Here is a 13,064-nt window from a genome sequence, read left to right as displayed (position 1 = left end):
ACAGTTGATGTAAATGCTCTTATTTGATTTTTCTCATCTCAAACTTGGACATGAATATATGAGCTTCAAAGGCTTGATGTACATGCTCTCATTTTTTTATTATCTATGAGCTCAAACATGTATGAAAATTTAAAAAATTTTGTCATTGGAAAAAACTAAATTTTAAGGCCTTTAAAAAAAAAAAAACCTCTCTGTAAAAACGTCGCTATAATATTTTGTCTCAGTGTCGCTATATAGCGACTCTTAAGGAATGTCGCTATATAGCGACTTTTAAGAGTCGCTATATAGCGACATCAGAAAGTCGCTATATAGCGACTTTTGGCAAAAGTTGCTATATAGTGACGATTTGCGCTACCCGATTTATATAGCGACGATTAGCGCTTAGCGGGCGCTAAACGTCGGTACGTAAACGTCGCAATAGGATGCGTGTGTAGTAGTGAAAATATGATGCGTATCAATGCTTCGTGCAAGTTTGAATGCATATTGCTAATATGCTGTACTTTTTCATTTCTAGGTATGTGAGCTCAAAGGAAATAGATCCCACCACACTTGAGAATGCTCGAGTTATGTCAGTGGAGGCAGTTTGTTTAGTGGAGGAGACATTTCCACGTTCTATTCTCACAAGCCAACTACATCTCACAGTGCATTTGGTGGATGAGATTGCTATATGCGGTACTATACCTGCACGATGGTTGTTCTTCCTCGAGCGCTTCATGAAGACCTTGAAGGGCTTCGTGAGACAAAATGCAAGACTCGAAGGTAGCATGGCTAAGGGTTGGTTGGTACAAGAGTCACTTGTATATATTTCTAAGTTTCTTGTTGATGTGGATAGCTCTCTCCCATGACTATGGAGAGATGATGAAGACCTAAGGATGACCTCTATTGTGCCTCAAGGGAAAGGACGCAGCAAAGTAATAGACACGGAGTTGCATAATAGTATCAACCTCTTTTGCGTGCTTAATCGTGATGTGATGAAAAGATGGGTGACAAGATACGAGGATGCAAAGGCAAGAAGACAAGAAGAAAGGGCCCTCTTTCGTACACACCACGGATCTCGTGTGCCATACCCTCAGTATCTAAGAGCACTTCCAAAGGATATTCATGTGGATTGACTACTTGATGAAATGGAGAAAGCAGAGAAAGACGAGGGGATGCATATCACAATGGAAGAATGGGAGTATGCTAGGGGATGCATGAGCAAGGTCAGTATATAGAATGTTATGCATAAGTTAGGAGCTTTCAATAATTTAGATTGCTTATTTAATTGATTTTTTCTCGGTGTAGTGCACTATGTTCAATGCTATATGGTGTGAGGGCAAGCATTTTTGAACACAACGAATTGATGATAAGAGAAACACACAAGATTGCGGCGTCATTGCTAGCTTTGAGGGAGCCAATGGAGCCATGGATGATTATTGTGGCATAATCCAAGATATTATTATGCTTGACTTTCGATGCTTCTTTGTGTATGTTTTGGATGTAAAGTGGTTTAAGGACGTGGTGGAAACAGGCCCTAATGCAACAATCAAACGCCATGCAAGTGGCTTTGTAACTATTGACTCCACAAAGTTTTGGCAAAGTAGGAAGGACACACTAGTACTACCGCAACAATGTGAATAGGTACTGTGCACACATATAAAAATACTCGCTTTTAAATATTTGATGCAAGAAAAATAACATGATTGTATTTGTGTTTGAATTAGGTTGTCTATAAACCAATGGTGGATAATAATAGATGGTGGCATGTCATACCTATTATGCCACGTTCCAAAGTGATGTATAGTACATTTACTAATATGGAGCATATGGAGGTTGATCATGGCCATGGACTTGATGATGACCGTGATACGAGAGAGGAGGATGATCATGAGATAGGAGATACAGATATTGAGGCCATTACCCGTGAGGACGAGCCTACCATTCGAGATGCTGATTTTGATGAGCACATGAGTGGCAGAAGTAGTAGTGGGTTAAATGTATTTGTAGATCTAAACACTTGTTTGGATTTTGAAGTAGATAGTTTGGCAAGGGTTGATCTCATTGAGGATGAGATTGAACCGTAGCCCCATAATTGATATTGGCAAAACTATTTTACATATTGTCTCATTCTCCTCATCTCACTTAATTCTTGTATATGTGGGCTTGCAAAAAAATATGTGCTTTGGTAATCATGGGCAATGTTTGGAAAGCAATGATGTACACCAAAATCTCACTTTTTGTATTCTCTGGTTTGCATCTATCTACGCATCTAAATGCATGTCTGATTCTCAGTGTAAACACGCAAATAAATGCGCTAATACACACGCATATAAATACGCTGATAAACACAATGTTAGACGAGCTTGTATTTTCTCAGTTTAGACACGCAAGTAGACGCATTAATTGACACGCAAATAGACGAGCTTTTAGACGTGCTTTTAGACGCACCCGTAATTCCTCTACTAAAGCAATGCCTATAGACGCGCTTGCTATTTTGCGTGTCTACCAAGCGCATCTATAGTTGTTTTGTGTTGTTGTGAAGCAAAAAGCATATGAGGGAAAGCATAAGAAGCAAAAGAGAAGGAGAAACATAAGAGAAAAGAAGAGAAATAAAAGGGAAAAAGAGATTGAAAGAGAGAAAAATAACCAAATATGCAAAAGATAAAAAAGAGAGAATAAAAATGCATAAGAGAATACATTGAGAAAGCATATGCTTATGCTTATGCATAAGCACAAGCATAAGCATAGGCATAGGCATAGGCATATGCTTATGAAAAGAAGAGAAAAAGAGAGGGAAAAAGAAGAGAAGGAAAGGAGAAGGAGAAGGAGACATATGCTCATGCATAAGCATAAGCATAAGAGAAGGAAGAGGGAAAAAGAGCATAAGCATAAGAGAAAGGAAAGAAAGCATATGCTTATGCTTATGCATGAGCATATGAGCATAAAAGAGAAAGAGAGAAAGCATAAGCTTGTGCTTATGCATGAGCATATGACCATATGCTCATGCATAAGCATAAGCATAGGCAAATACATATGCTTATAAAAAGAGATTGAAAGAGGGGAAAGAGAGACGAAAAGAGGAAAAGAGATTGAAAGAGGGGAAAAAGAAGACAGGAAAAGAGCACAAACATAAGAGAAGGAAGAGGGAAAAAGAGATTGAAAGAGGGGAAAAAGAAGAGAAGGAAAGAAGGGAAAAAGAGATTGAAAGAGGGGGAAAAAGAAGAGGGAAAAAGAGATTAAAAGAGGGGAAAAAAAAGAGAAGGAAAGGAGGGAAAAAGAGATTGAAAGAGGGGGAAAAAGAAGAGGGAAAAAGAGATTGAAAGAGGAGAAAAAGAAAAGAAAAAAAGAAGAGAAGGAAGAGGGGAAAAGAGGGAAAGAAGAGGGAATAAGGGAAGAGAGGGTTCCTACACCCATCATTGCAGCTGGTGCTTAAGGCGCTAGCTGCAAGCCAATGCAAATAACAAAAATAACAAAAGGAAAAAAGAGGAAGCACTTTCTTACTTGGAATAGTCCCGCTTGGTGTTTTGTGGACTGACCCTACAAAAGAGAGGAAACATACCATTTTTCAAATAACTAGTTAGAGGAAGGAGGAGTTTAGAGAAGCAACTTCTCAAAGGGATTGGATTGAGGAGACAAGCATAAGCCTACAAACAAGGAGAAAGCATAAGCCTACAAACAAGGAGAAAGAGGAGGAAGAGAAATACCAAAAAGAGAAGAGGTGAGTCTTCTTTCTTTCACCAAATCTCGTTTTTTGTCCTTAACCTCTAAAAATGAAGCATGAAAACTAGCACATAGCCTTAGTAATATAAGGAGAAACATGCTTCAACACTCACAAAATGAAACCTCACAAAAAATGAACCTACATTGCTTAAAGAGACTCACCTTCTTGAAAAACTTCTTTTCATACAAGCAAAGAGGGAGAAGGGTGGAGAGGGAGCACAAGTGTTAGGAGAGGGGCTGGGTAGGGGTTGTTGGGATATCTCAAGGTGTATGCCTCAGGCACACCTTGGTTTCTATGTGTGAGTGCTAGAGGCACAGTTAGGTGCCCACAAGCACAGTTAGGTGGTGGAAGAGCCACATAGGATGATTGAGAGAATCTAAGAGCAGATTGAGGAGATGATTGTGGAGCTCTGAAGTCATCAGTGATGTCAGTGAGCATGTATGAGGTGCCTACTTAAGGACCTCACTCTTCTTCATTCTACAAGCAAGTAATGCAAGTATTCTGAGTTTGTGTCCACTCTTTGCTTTCCTTTCAGCTATCCAACATGGTATCAGAGCCCTTTGATCCCCCTTGAGCCCATTTCTGCCACATCATCTTCTTCTTCTTCATCTTCTTCTTCTCCATATTCCTCCTTCTTCCCAAAATCTTTGAGAGCTTGGTTCTCTGCCTACAAACGACCATTGCCCAAACCCTCTGAGCTGGAAACTCCTCTAGTATGGGCGAACTTCCACCTGCAAGCAATTGAAGAAAAAACGTCTCTGTTGGCTGCCATTCTCCAAACAGCGAATTTCTTCTGTTGCTCAATACTCCCTACCTGCTCTGCCATTGCCTGAGCCCTCTTAGGAGTAGATGGGCGACCTCAAGACGAAGATTTTGAGCCATTTTTCAGGTCATTTGGTTCAGTAACGAGGGAGAAATCGTCAAAAATCAGGTTCAGCCTATAGCAACTCTCTCGGGCAAAAGTGCGCACCATTTCGTCCAACCTCTGCGTTGGACCCTCTCTGGTATATGAGCTTTCTTTTGCTTCATAAAGCCCTCTTTTCCTTGCTTTGAAGAGTGAGCTACAAGACCTCCAAGTTCAGCCTTTTGGTTTTGACAGTTTTGGACAAGTTTTTGAAGATGATGCTACATAAAATGCTACTCTAGCATTTCTGGTTTTTTGAAACTTTCAATAACTTCAGTACAAGTGTGGCTTCAGTTTTGTTTTGGATTACTAGACTTGGTTTTGATTGGAAAGTTCTCATTTTAAGCCACCTCTGTGAAGCATGTAAGAAGAAGCATCATTGTTTGAATATTGGTCGCTAGTCTTTGCTACATCAAGTGCTCATATTTTGGAAGTCTTTCAGTTATTTTTTGCCTTGTAAGAGAGATAGACACTGCCCAATATATGGGTTAGACCCTCTCATGGCTACCCTATTGAATCTAGAAAAGTTCAATGGAAAGGGCTTCCATACATGGCAGATGAAGGTGAAATTTGCATTGATGAGGGAGAACTTATGGGGACTTGTCAAACCTACTCCTACCGCTTCTTCTACGGCCTCCAATGCTGGAGAATCCTCAACTCTGACACGACCGGCAAGGGATCCAGCTAGAGAAGAAAAAGCATATGGTATCATTGCTCTTGCTTTAGGAGATGATTATATACACCATATCTCTGACTTGGAGTCTCCTTCGGAAGCTTGGCAGAAGCTTGACATGATTTTTGGTGCTAGCTCTCACATCTCTAAACTATCACTTAAAATCTCTTTCTTTGAATTGAAGATGACTAGTGGTACTACTTTAGCAGCTCATGTCAACTATATGTGGAGTCTTATGACTCAATTAGCTTCTATCAACTCTCCTATTTCTCCAGATGATGCTATGGCAGTGTTACTTAAGAGCATGCCTGAAGATTATGATCACATAGTTACCACTTTGAAAAATCTTCCTAATCCTAATCTTGAAGGTATTATCTCTGCTCTCCAAGAAGAAGAAAGGCATATGGAGCTCAGGAAAAGCAATGACACTGCTTATGCTGTAAAAGTCCAGAAGGGCAAGTATACTCCTTGCAATCACTGTAGAAAGACAAATCACCTTTCAAAGGATTGCTTCAAAATTAATCCATGCAAGCACTGTGGCAAGAACAACCATAATGAGAAGTTTTGCAGAGCCAAAGCAAAGAAAGAAAATGCAAATCTACTTTCAGTTGAGCCTCCACAAGATGAGGCATCCCATGAAGATTATGCATTTTAATCATCTCTATGTATGCTCCAGATCTCTCTTTTTATGTCAAGGTACTCAGCCTGGATAGTCCTCCAAAATGAATGAAATAAACTATTGTGTTTTGTGTGTTTTGTAAACACCTCTGGTCACCTTATGATGTAGGCCATGTGTATGTTTTGCTCCATGGTACCTCCTGCAGACATTGTGTGCATGTACATGCAGGGGAGATAACCATTGAAAGGTCTTTTTTGTATCCCTTTTTGTTTACCTTACACCCAAGGGAACCCTTGCTAGCATGAGAACCTAGCCATAGATTAATCCTTGACCACCATGAGATGGCATGAGAAACTATGAGACTAGATGTATCCTTGACATAGCCTAAGGCATTCCCTTGAGGGGGGTTTGTTGGGATATCTCAAGGTGTATGCCTCAGGCACACCTTGGTTTCTATGTGTGAGTGCTAGAGGCACAGTTAGGTGCCCACAAGCATAGTTAGGTGGTGGAAGAGCCACATAGGATGATTGAGAGAATCTGGGAGCAGATTGAGGAGATGATTGTGGAGCTCTGAAGTGATGTCAGTGAGCATGTATGAGGTGCCTACTTAAGGACCTCACTCTTCTTCATTCTACAAGCAAGTAATGCAAGTATTCTGAGTTTGTGTCCACTCTTTGCTTTCCTTTCAGCTATCCAACAGGGGTGAGGAGTGGAGAATAGAGAGGAGCAAAGCGAGGTCGTCAAATATAAGGTGGGAGGAGAGATTTTTGCTTTTCCCGCAATAGAGATGTCAAAGATAGCGTCGTGCAGGGTTTTGGGTTTAAACCCCCAGCATCACTATATAGTGACGCTGGGCAGTTGCTATATAGTGACATTATATCCAAAAAGTGTTGCTATATAGCGATGAAATAGGACAAAGCGTCGCTATATAGCGATGGAATAGAGCAAAGCATCGCTATATAGTGACGAATCATGGCACTTATTGTTAAAAGAGAGAAAAGAAGCTCATGGGTGGCTATTTTTTGGATCTTAATAGATTTTCTTGTAGCTCATGTTGTCATTTTGGAAGTGTGCAGATGGAAGGGATGAGTGGAAGCTCGTCAGATGATGTGCCAACGCCCGGGAGCACAAAGTGGCTTACAGAGAGCTTGTATTGTCATTTCACTCATTGCAAGTGAGAAGTACGACATCAACATCATATTATCATGCTCCACTCGCAGAAGTATGGGAATCAGTACCCACCATTGGTGTTGCACGTGGTGATGGATCATTGGTAAGTCAATGCTATTTGAGTGGACAGTTAATATTGGGTACCATTATGACACAAAACCTTGAGACAAGATCTTATATTTACACGAAATCTTGAAACAAGATGTGGAGGGTGGTGAGGGTGCGCATATACCTTCACACTTTGAGCAAGACTAGAGTCTCTTGGATGATGACGAGGGTATGGTGGACATGATAGATTCTATTTTTAGGGGCACTACATCACATGTACACGTGATGTCAGAGTCTGAGGTCAAAATGCAAGAGTTGCAATCAACATAGTTGTACGAGGGTACTAACATGTCTAAACTATGGGCTTGTTTCTCAATCTTGAATCTGCAAGCAAAGTATGGGTGGTCAGATACAAGTGTCTCGGCCTTAATGAGGTTAGCTCTCGCATTAATTCGACTCATTATTTGGATATTGTTTGTTTTGAGAATCATCATGTACGTTTGAGAATCATCATTATTCGAAGTTGTTTGAATTGTGACTCTCTTTTGATAGGTTGCTCTAGAAGATGTTTCCTGCACCAAATATCATGCCCGCATCAAGAGATTAAGTGAAGAAGATGCTACCAATGGTGGGTATGGATTATGATACCATCCATGCTTGCCGTAATGACTGTATTCTCTTTCGTCATGAGCATGGAGATTTGGCTAGTTGTCCAAAGTGTGGGGAACAACAATATAGAGATGACTTGCAAGGTGAGCAGATACCGGTAAAGGTCTTGAGACACTTTCCCATCATTGCAAGAATACAGCACATGTTCCATAGCGGAGTTGATGACATGGCATGCATCTCATCGGTCCACTGATGACACATTGAGGATTCCCACAGATTGTGCAGCTTAGAAGCACATAGACAATTAGTGGTCGGGCTTTGCGAGGGAGCCATGCAACTTACATCTTGGGCTCGCCATGGACGGCATGAATCATGACTTTTGAGTTACGCTCGACCTCTTGGTCGACATGGCCCATAGTCTTGGCTAACAATAAAGAAGGGATACCGCATGCTTGCACTACTTGTGCCAGGGAAGTACAAGGCCAAAAATATGGACATGTACATGGCACCTTTGATAGAGGAGTTACATATCTTATGGAGAGGAGTGCGGGTCTTTGATATTTCTAGAGCTCCTAGACATAGCAATGATATTTTGGTTAGGGGTATCTTGATGTGAACCATGCATGACTACCCAAGATATGGAGAGTGCGTAGGTACGTGGTTGTGTCTTTACATGTATAATATAGGATTATGCTTTTATGACTCTCTTTCGCATGCATGTCTTACACTAACACATTCATGCACGCATGTAGGACTTGTTACAAGTGGGTACCATGCATGTCCTGTTTGTCGACCCGGTTTGAAATCACTTGCACGATACTCCAAACATATGAGGAAAAATGTTTATGAAGGTATGAAGAGGCTATCGATCTTTCACGAGCTTCCTTATTAGGGTCAGTTACAAATCAATCATCTCTTGGATCCCATGCATATCCTCAAGAATTTGGGGGCCACTATTTAGCACACTTGGTTGGTTTCAAAGACTCGAGAGGAGTGCGAGAAGACTTGCGTGCTATGAATAGGATGTCTTGTTTGTGGCCCCAAGTGCATGCTTCGGGAAAAGTTATCCTCCCAAAAGTAACATGGATCCTCTTTACGAGAGGAGGCAGCGGTCAAGGCAGACATTACCTCTTTTCAAACACCCACAGGGTACATGCGTTGCTTGAAAGGAGCATTTTCAAAGGACAATAAGCTTAGTGGGCTCAAGTCCCATGATTGGCACAAGGTCTTATAGGTATTCTAAGCTATAGGATTAGTGTACCAATAATCATGATGTGTTAGTGTAATTATGACTATGTTATATTGTTCACATGACTTCTTTGTTGCTCTGATAGTTCATCCTCCCAATTACAATAAAAGGGTGCTTACAAGAAGATGTTAGAAATGCTATGTTCAAGATCAGTGGTATTGTGAGGTATGCTTACTATCAAATCGAATTGATTGCATTTTCTTCAAATTAAGCTAAATAATCTGTAGACTGATTCTGAATATATCTTACATGGGCATGTGAAATAGGTAGATATCTCAAAAAGAGATCTCCATATTGAGCATCGAGAAGGCTACAGTGGAATCCATTGAAGCCGTATGCTTGCTTAAGAAGCACTTTCCCTCAAGCATTATGACAACTGAAGTGCACTTGCTTGTACACATAATTGATGAGGTGGCCATTGCAGGTACCGTTCATAGTCAGTGGATGTTTTTTCTCGAGCAGTTTATGAAAACTTTGAAAGGATTTGTAAGACAAAGAGCAATACTAGAAGCAAGCATGGTAGAGGGATGGCTTGTGCAAGATTCATTAGTATATATCACAGAGTTTCTTGCATCCACGGATCCTGATATGCCACAAGCTTGCCATAATAAGGATGACGATCACATCGTTGGCTAGGTTCCCCAAGGAAAAGGGATTGAAAGAAAGATGAGCAAAAAGCAAATGAAGAAATTCAATAAGTTTTGTATCCTGAATAGCAAGGAGATAACACTTATTTCATTAATTTTGGACTCATATGTCTACTTTTGGACTATTCCTTAAAATCCTTCCCAACTGAAAAGTTTACTTTATGAAACTGTCATTCGAGAATCAAAAGTTTACTTTCTGGCACTATCATTTTCACATAAGACATTTCAAAATATCTCTCTACAATGTTGTACAAATAATGCAAAAACTACTATTAAATCCTAAATTTGTATTTCTTGTTTATAAGAATCATATTCTTAAAATAAAAAATCCGAGTTATTAGTTTAAATCCATGAAAAACCATGCTATTGAGGATTCACAACATTTTAAAAATGTATACATAAGAGACCTGTAAGACTCTTTTTACTTTCAATGCAGAAAACTATAACACTCTTGAATATTCAAGAAATTAAAAGGTTTATACACACATGAGACATGATGGAAGCCTCTTTTGTACTCCAAAAAATAGCAATAGCTATGCTTGCAATTTTACATTATCATGTCATAAGTTTTACAACAAATATTGCTCTGGATGAGTCTTTGTACAAAGGATCTCCTGTGGCCTTTTCAATAATTTAATTTTTCCTTTACAATGAGTTTAGTACAAATGGGCGATCCAAACATTTGCTTGTTTGAATGTCCTTTTCTATCATGATCACAGAAATGAGCGATCCAAACATTTGCTTGTTCAGATTGTCCTTTCTGTCGTCACTTTCGCTTGGGTGCCATCTTCATTCACTCTCATCTGACAACCACCACCACCTTCACTCTTTCTCGATATTTGAATGGTGTTATCATGGGCATTCTTCATTTGCGCTATCTCCTTCTACTTCCTCCTGGGCGAGCATCGTTGGGAACTCTGTAATGTGGGTAATAATTGGTTGCGGTAATTTTATTTTGTCTTCTACATCATACCCCATGTGCTTCTTTGTTTTCTTTGACCTTGATTTCCAGGATACTATGACTGTCTCTGTGGAAAGTCTTGAAATTGCTTCATGGTTTGGGACCCATTCCTTTTTCAAACAACTACTATACAATGTACTGTTATCTTGGTTCTCCTTCCTGCCCCTTGGCTCATACCATACCGCTGTAAATGTTGTAGCTCTCCCCCGGTCATCCATGCTCACGTCAACTACTTTTGAAACCCAAAACTTCACGTTCTCATGTTCATCATCCGATGGTCGAACTGCAACAAAACAATGGACATCTATGTCTATTTGTGGCATAAACTCTCTCTTCTTGGGTCCACAATATGGACGTGGGAGCAACGATTCAAACTCATTTTCAAAGAGACCACATGCTGGACGCAAGTCATTACCAACATTTGGCCAAAATAAAGGCCGTTCTGCCTTAATATCATCTTCTCGCATTTTTGCAAGGTCCTTTATCAATTGGTAGGTCTTGCTAATTACAACAGTAGTGTGTTCCTTCCAAGAGGGCTTCCAATCAGAAAATCTCCGGAGCATTTCCTCTTTGTATGCAATATTCTTATGAGTTGTAAGTAAATTAGTTTTTGAAAATATAAATTTTATCTTTTTTAAAATGAGAAGGGGAAGGGAGAGAGAGAGAAGGGGGGGGGGCGCTATTGCGGCAGCGAGAGAGAATGGGGGGGGAGAGAGAGAGAAAGGGGTGGGAGGATGGGAGTGGGAGAGGGAGTGGGAATGGGGAAGGTGAAAGAATGGACGTGGGCGTGGGAGTGAGAATGGGGAAGGTGGGGTGGGAGGATGGGGGCGGCAGCGAGAGAGAAGGGGGGGGAGAGAAGGGGGGGAGAGAGAGAGAAAGGGGTGTGAGTTTAAAAAAATAAAATATAAATTTTATCTTTTTTAAACTCACAACCTTAGTGTATTAAAAAGAATAATGGAAAATAGATTATTTTTTGCTTTTAATTCGCAACCTAAGGATATTAAAAAGAACAATGGAAAAGAAATTATTTCTTGCTTTTCTTCGCTGCGACGGTTGGTGTAGTCTAGATTAGCATAGATTAGTTTGTCCTTAGAGGAGAGAACTCCAAAAAAACCAATCAAAGCCATGCTCAAAATTTCCCGACTAGTTCCTAATCGGAGTCAGTACATTCGTTCACATTCGGTTTCACAGTCACAACAACCCTACCATTTAAGCAACGATTAAGGTTTTTAAACTTTCAAGATGATTGAAAGTTGTATCAGTGGACATGACAGATTACAGTTGTGGAAGTTGACAGAGCATTTTACACTTATATCAGTTGCGGGAGTTGACAGAGCATTTTGCACTTATATATGACAGACTTCAATTCAGAGATCATTGTAAATCCTTATTTTTTTTCACATTTATGCTCTAAGCCTTGTAAAGCCTTTTAGGCTATTCCCAAAGCATGAAATTGATACTTATATGATTGGGAAGAATAAAAACTTGAGGTGTATTAATGGGACTCATTGTACTTTTGATTTTTCAAAGTAATTGTAGTTTGTCAAAGTACTTAAAATTTGTGTTGTGCTTGAATACAGGATGGATCTTGAGGCTACAGCATTTGTCAATGGTATGACACTGAAATACAATGGAAGAATTTATGCCCCAAAGGACTTCACAAACTGGACAGTTGTTGACACAACAAAGAAAGCATGGTTCTTGGTCTTAAGTAAAGGAAATCTCATTCTAGTGATGACAAAGAGAGAGTTGGAGAAAGATGAGTGCGCATCAAATGTATCTTTCTCAAAGAGCAATTTGATTCAAGGGGGCACCTTAGTAGGAATAAAAATTGAAAAAGACAGCAGTACAATGATGATTTACACAAAGTCAAGAATGAGCAATGTTCAGATCGTTTCTTCTTTCTAAGAAAGATGCAATGCACTTTGTGATGCCGCCGCCAAAAGCACCTAGATTTCCTGAATTGGTTCCTGCATTGGAGATCCTTTAACATGTGTGGGAGGAATTTCCCATTGAGGAAGCAAGAAAAATGCAGTCAAAGATTATCCTTGAATACTTTCAGGGTGTCATCTAACAAGGTTCAACTTCATTGGAGGGACCTAAGGTGCAAGAATCCACACATGAGAAAGGAAGTGATGAGACATGCCATGTAGACCTGGTTCATGGTAATACAAATGAGAGAGGAAGTGGAGTGGATGAGACAGAACACATTGTAGCAATGGATGAGGGTCTTGTACACGTGGATGCTTACAAGGGATCTACATCTGAGACATGAATTGAATTGGTGGAGACCGGACATGCACATGCATCTCAGACAGAAATTGAATTGAGTGAGACACGACATGCATCAGATAAGACAGGACATGCACACACATCTCTTGTTCATGGTATTACTCACTTAGATGGTGTAACTCATGAAGTTGATGGAATAACAGAACAAGTGAAGCCCTTAAGTATACCTGAAGTTGAGGCAATAGAAGAAGA

The sequence above is a fragment of the Dipteris shenzhenensis genome, chromosome 33 (assembly GCF_047967505.1).
Source record: "Dipteris shenzhenensis isolate YYH24624 ecotype China chromosome 33, Dip_SZ_1.0, whole genome shotgun sequence".
NCBI lineage: Eukaryota > Viridiplantae > Streptophyta > Polypodiopsida > Gleicheniales > Dipteridaceae > Dipteris > Dipteris shenzhenensis.
The sequence above is the reverse complement of the archived record's forward strand: the minus strand, read 5'-3'. Positions refer to the sequence as shown.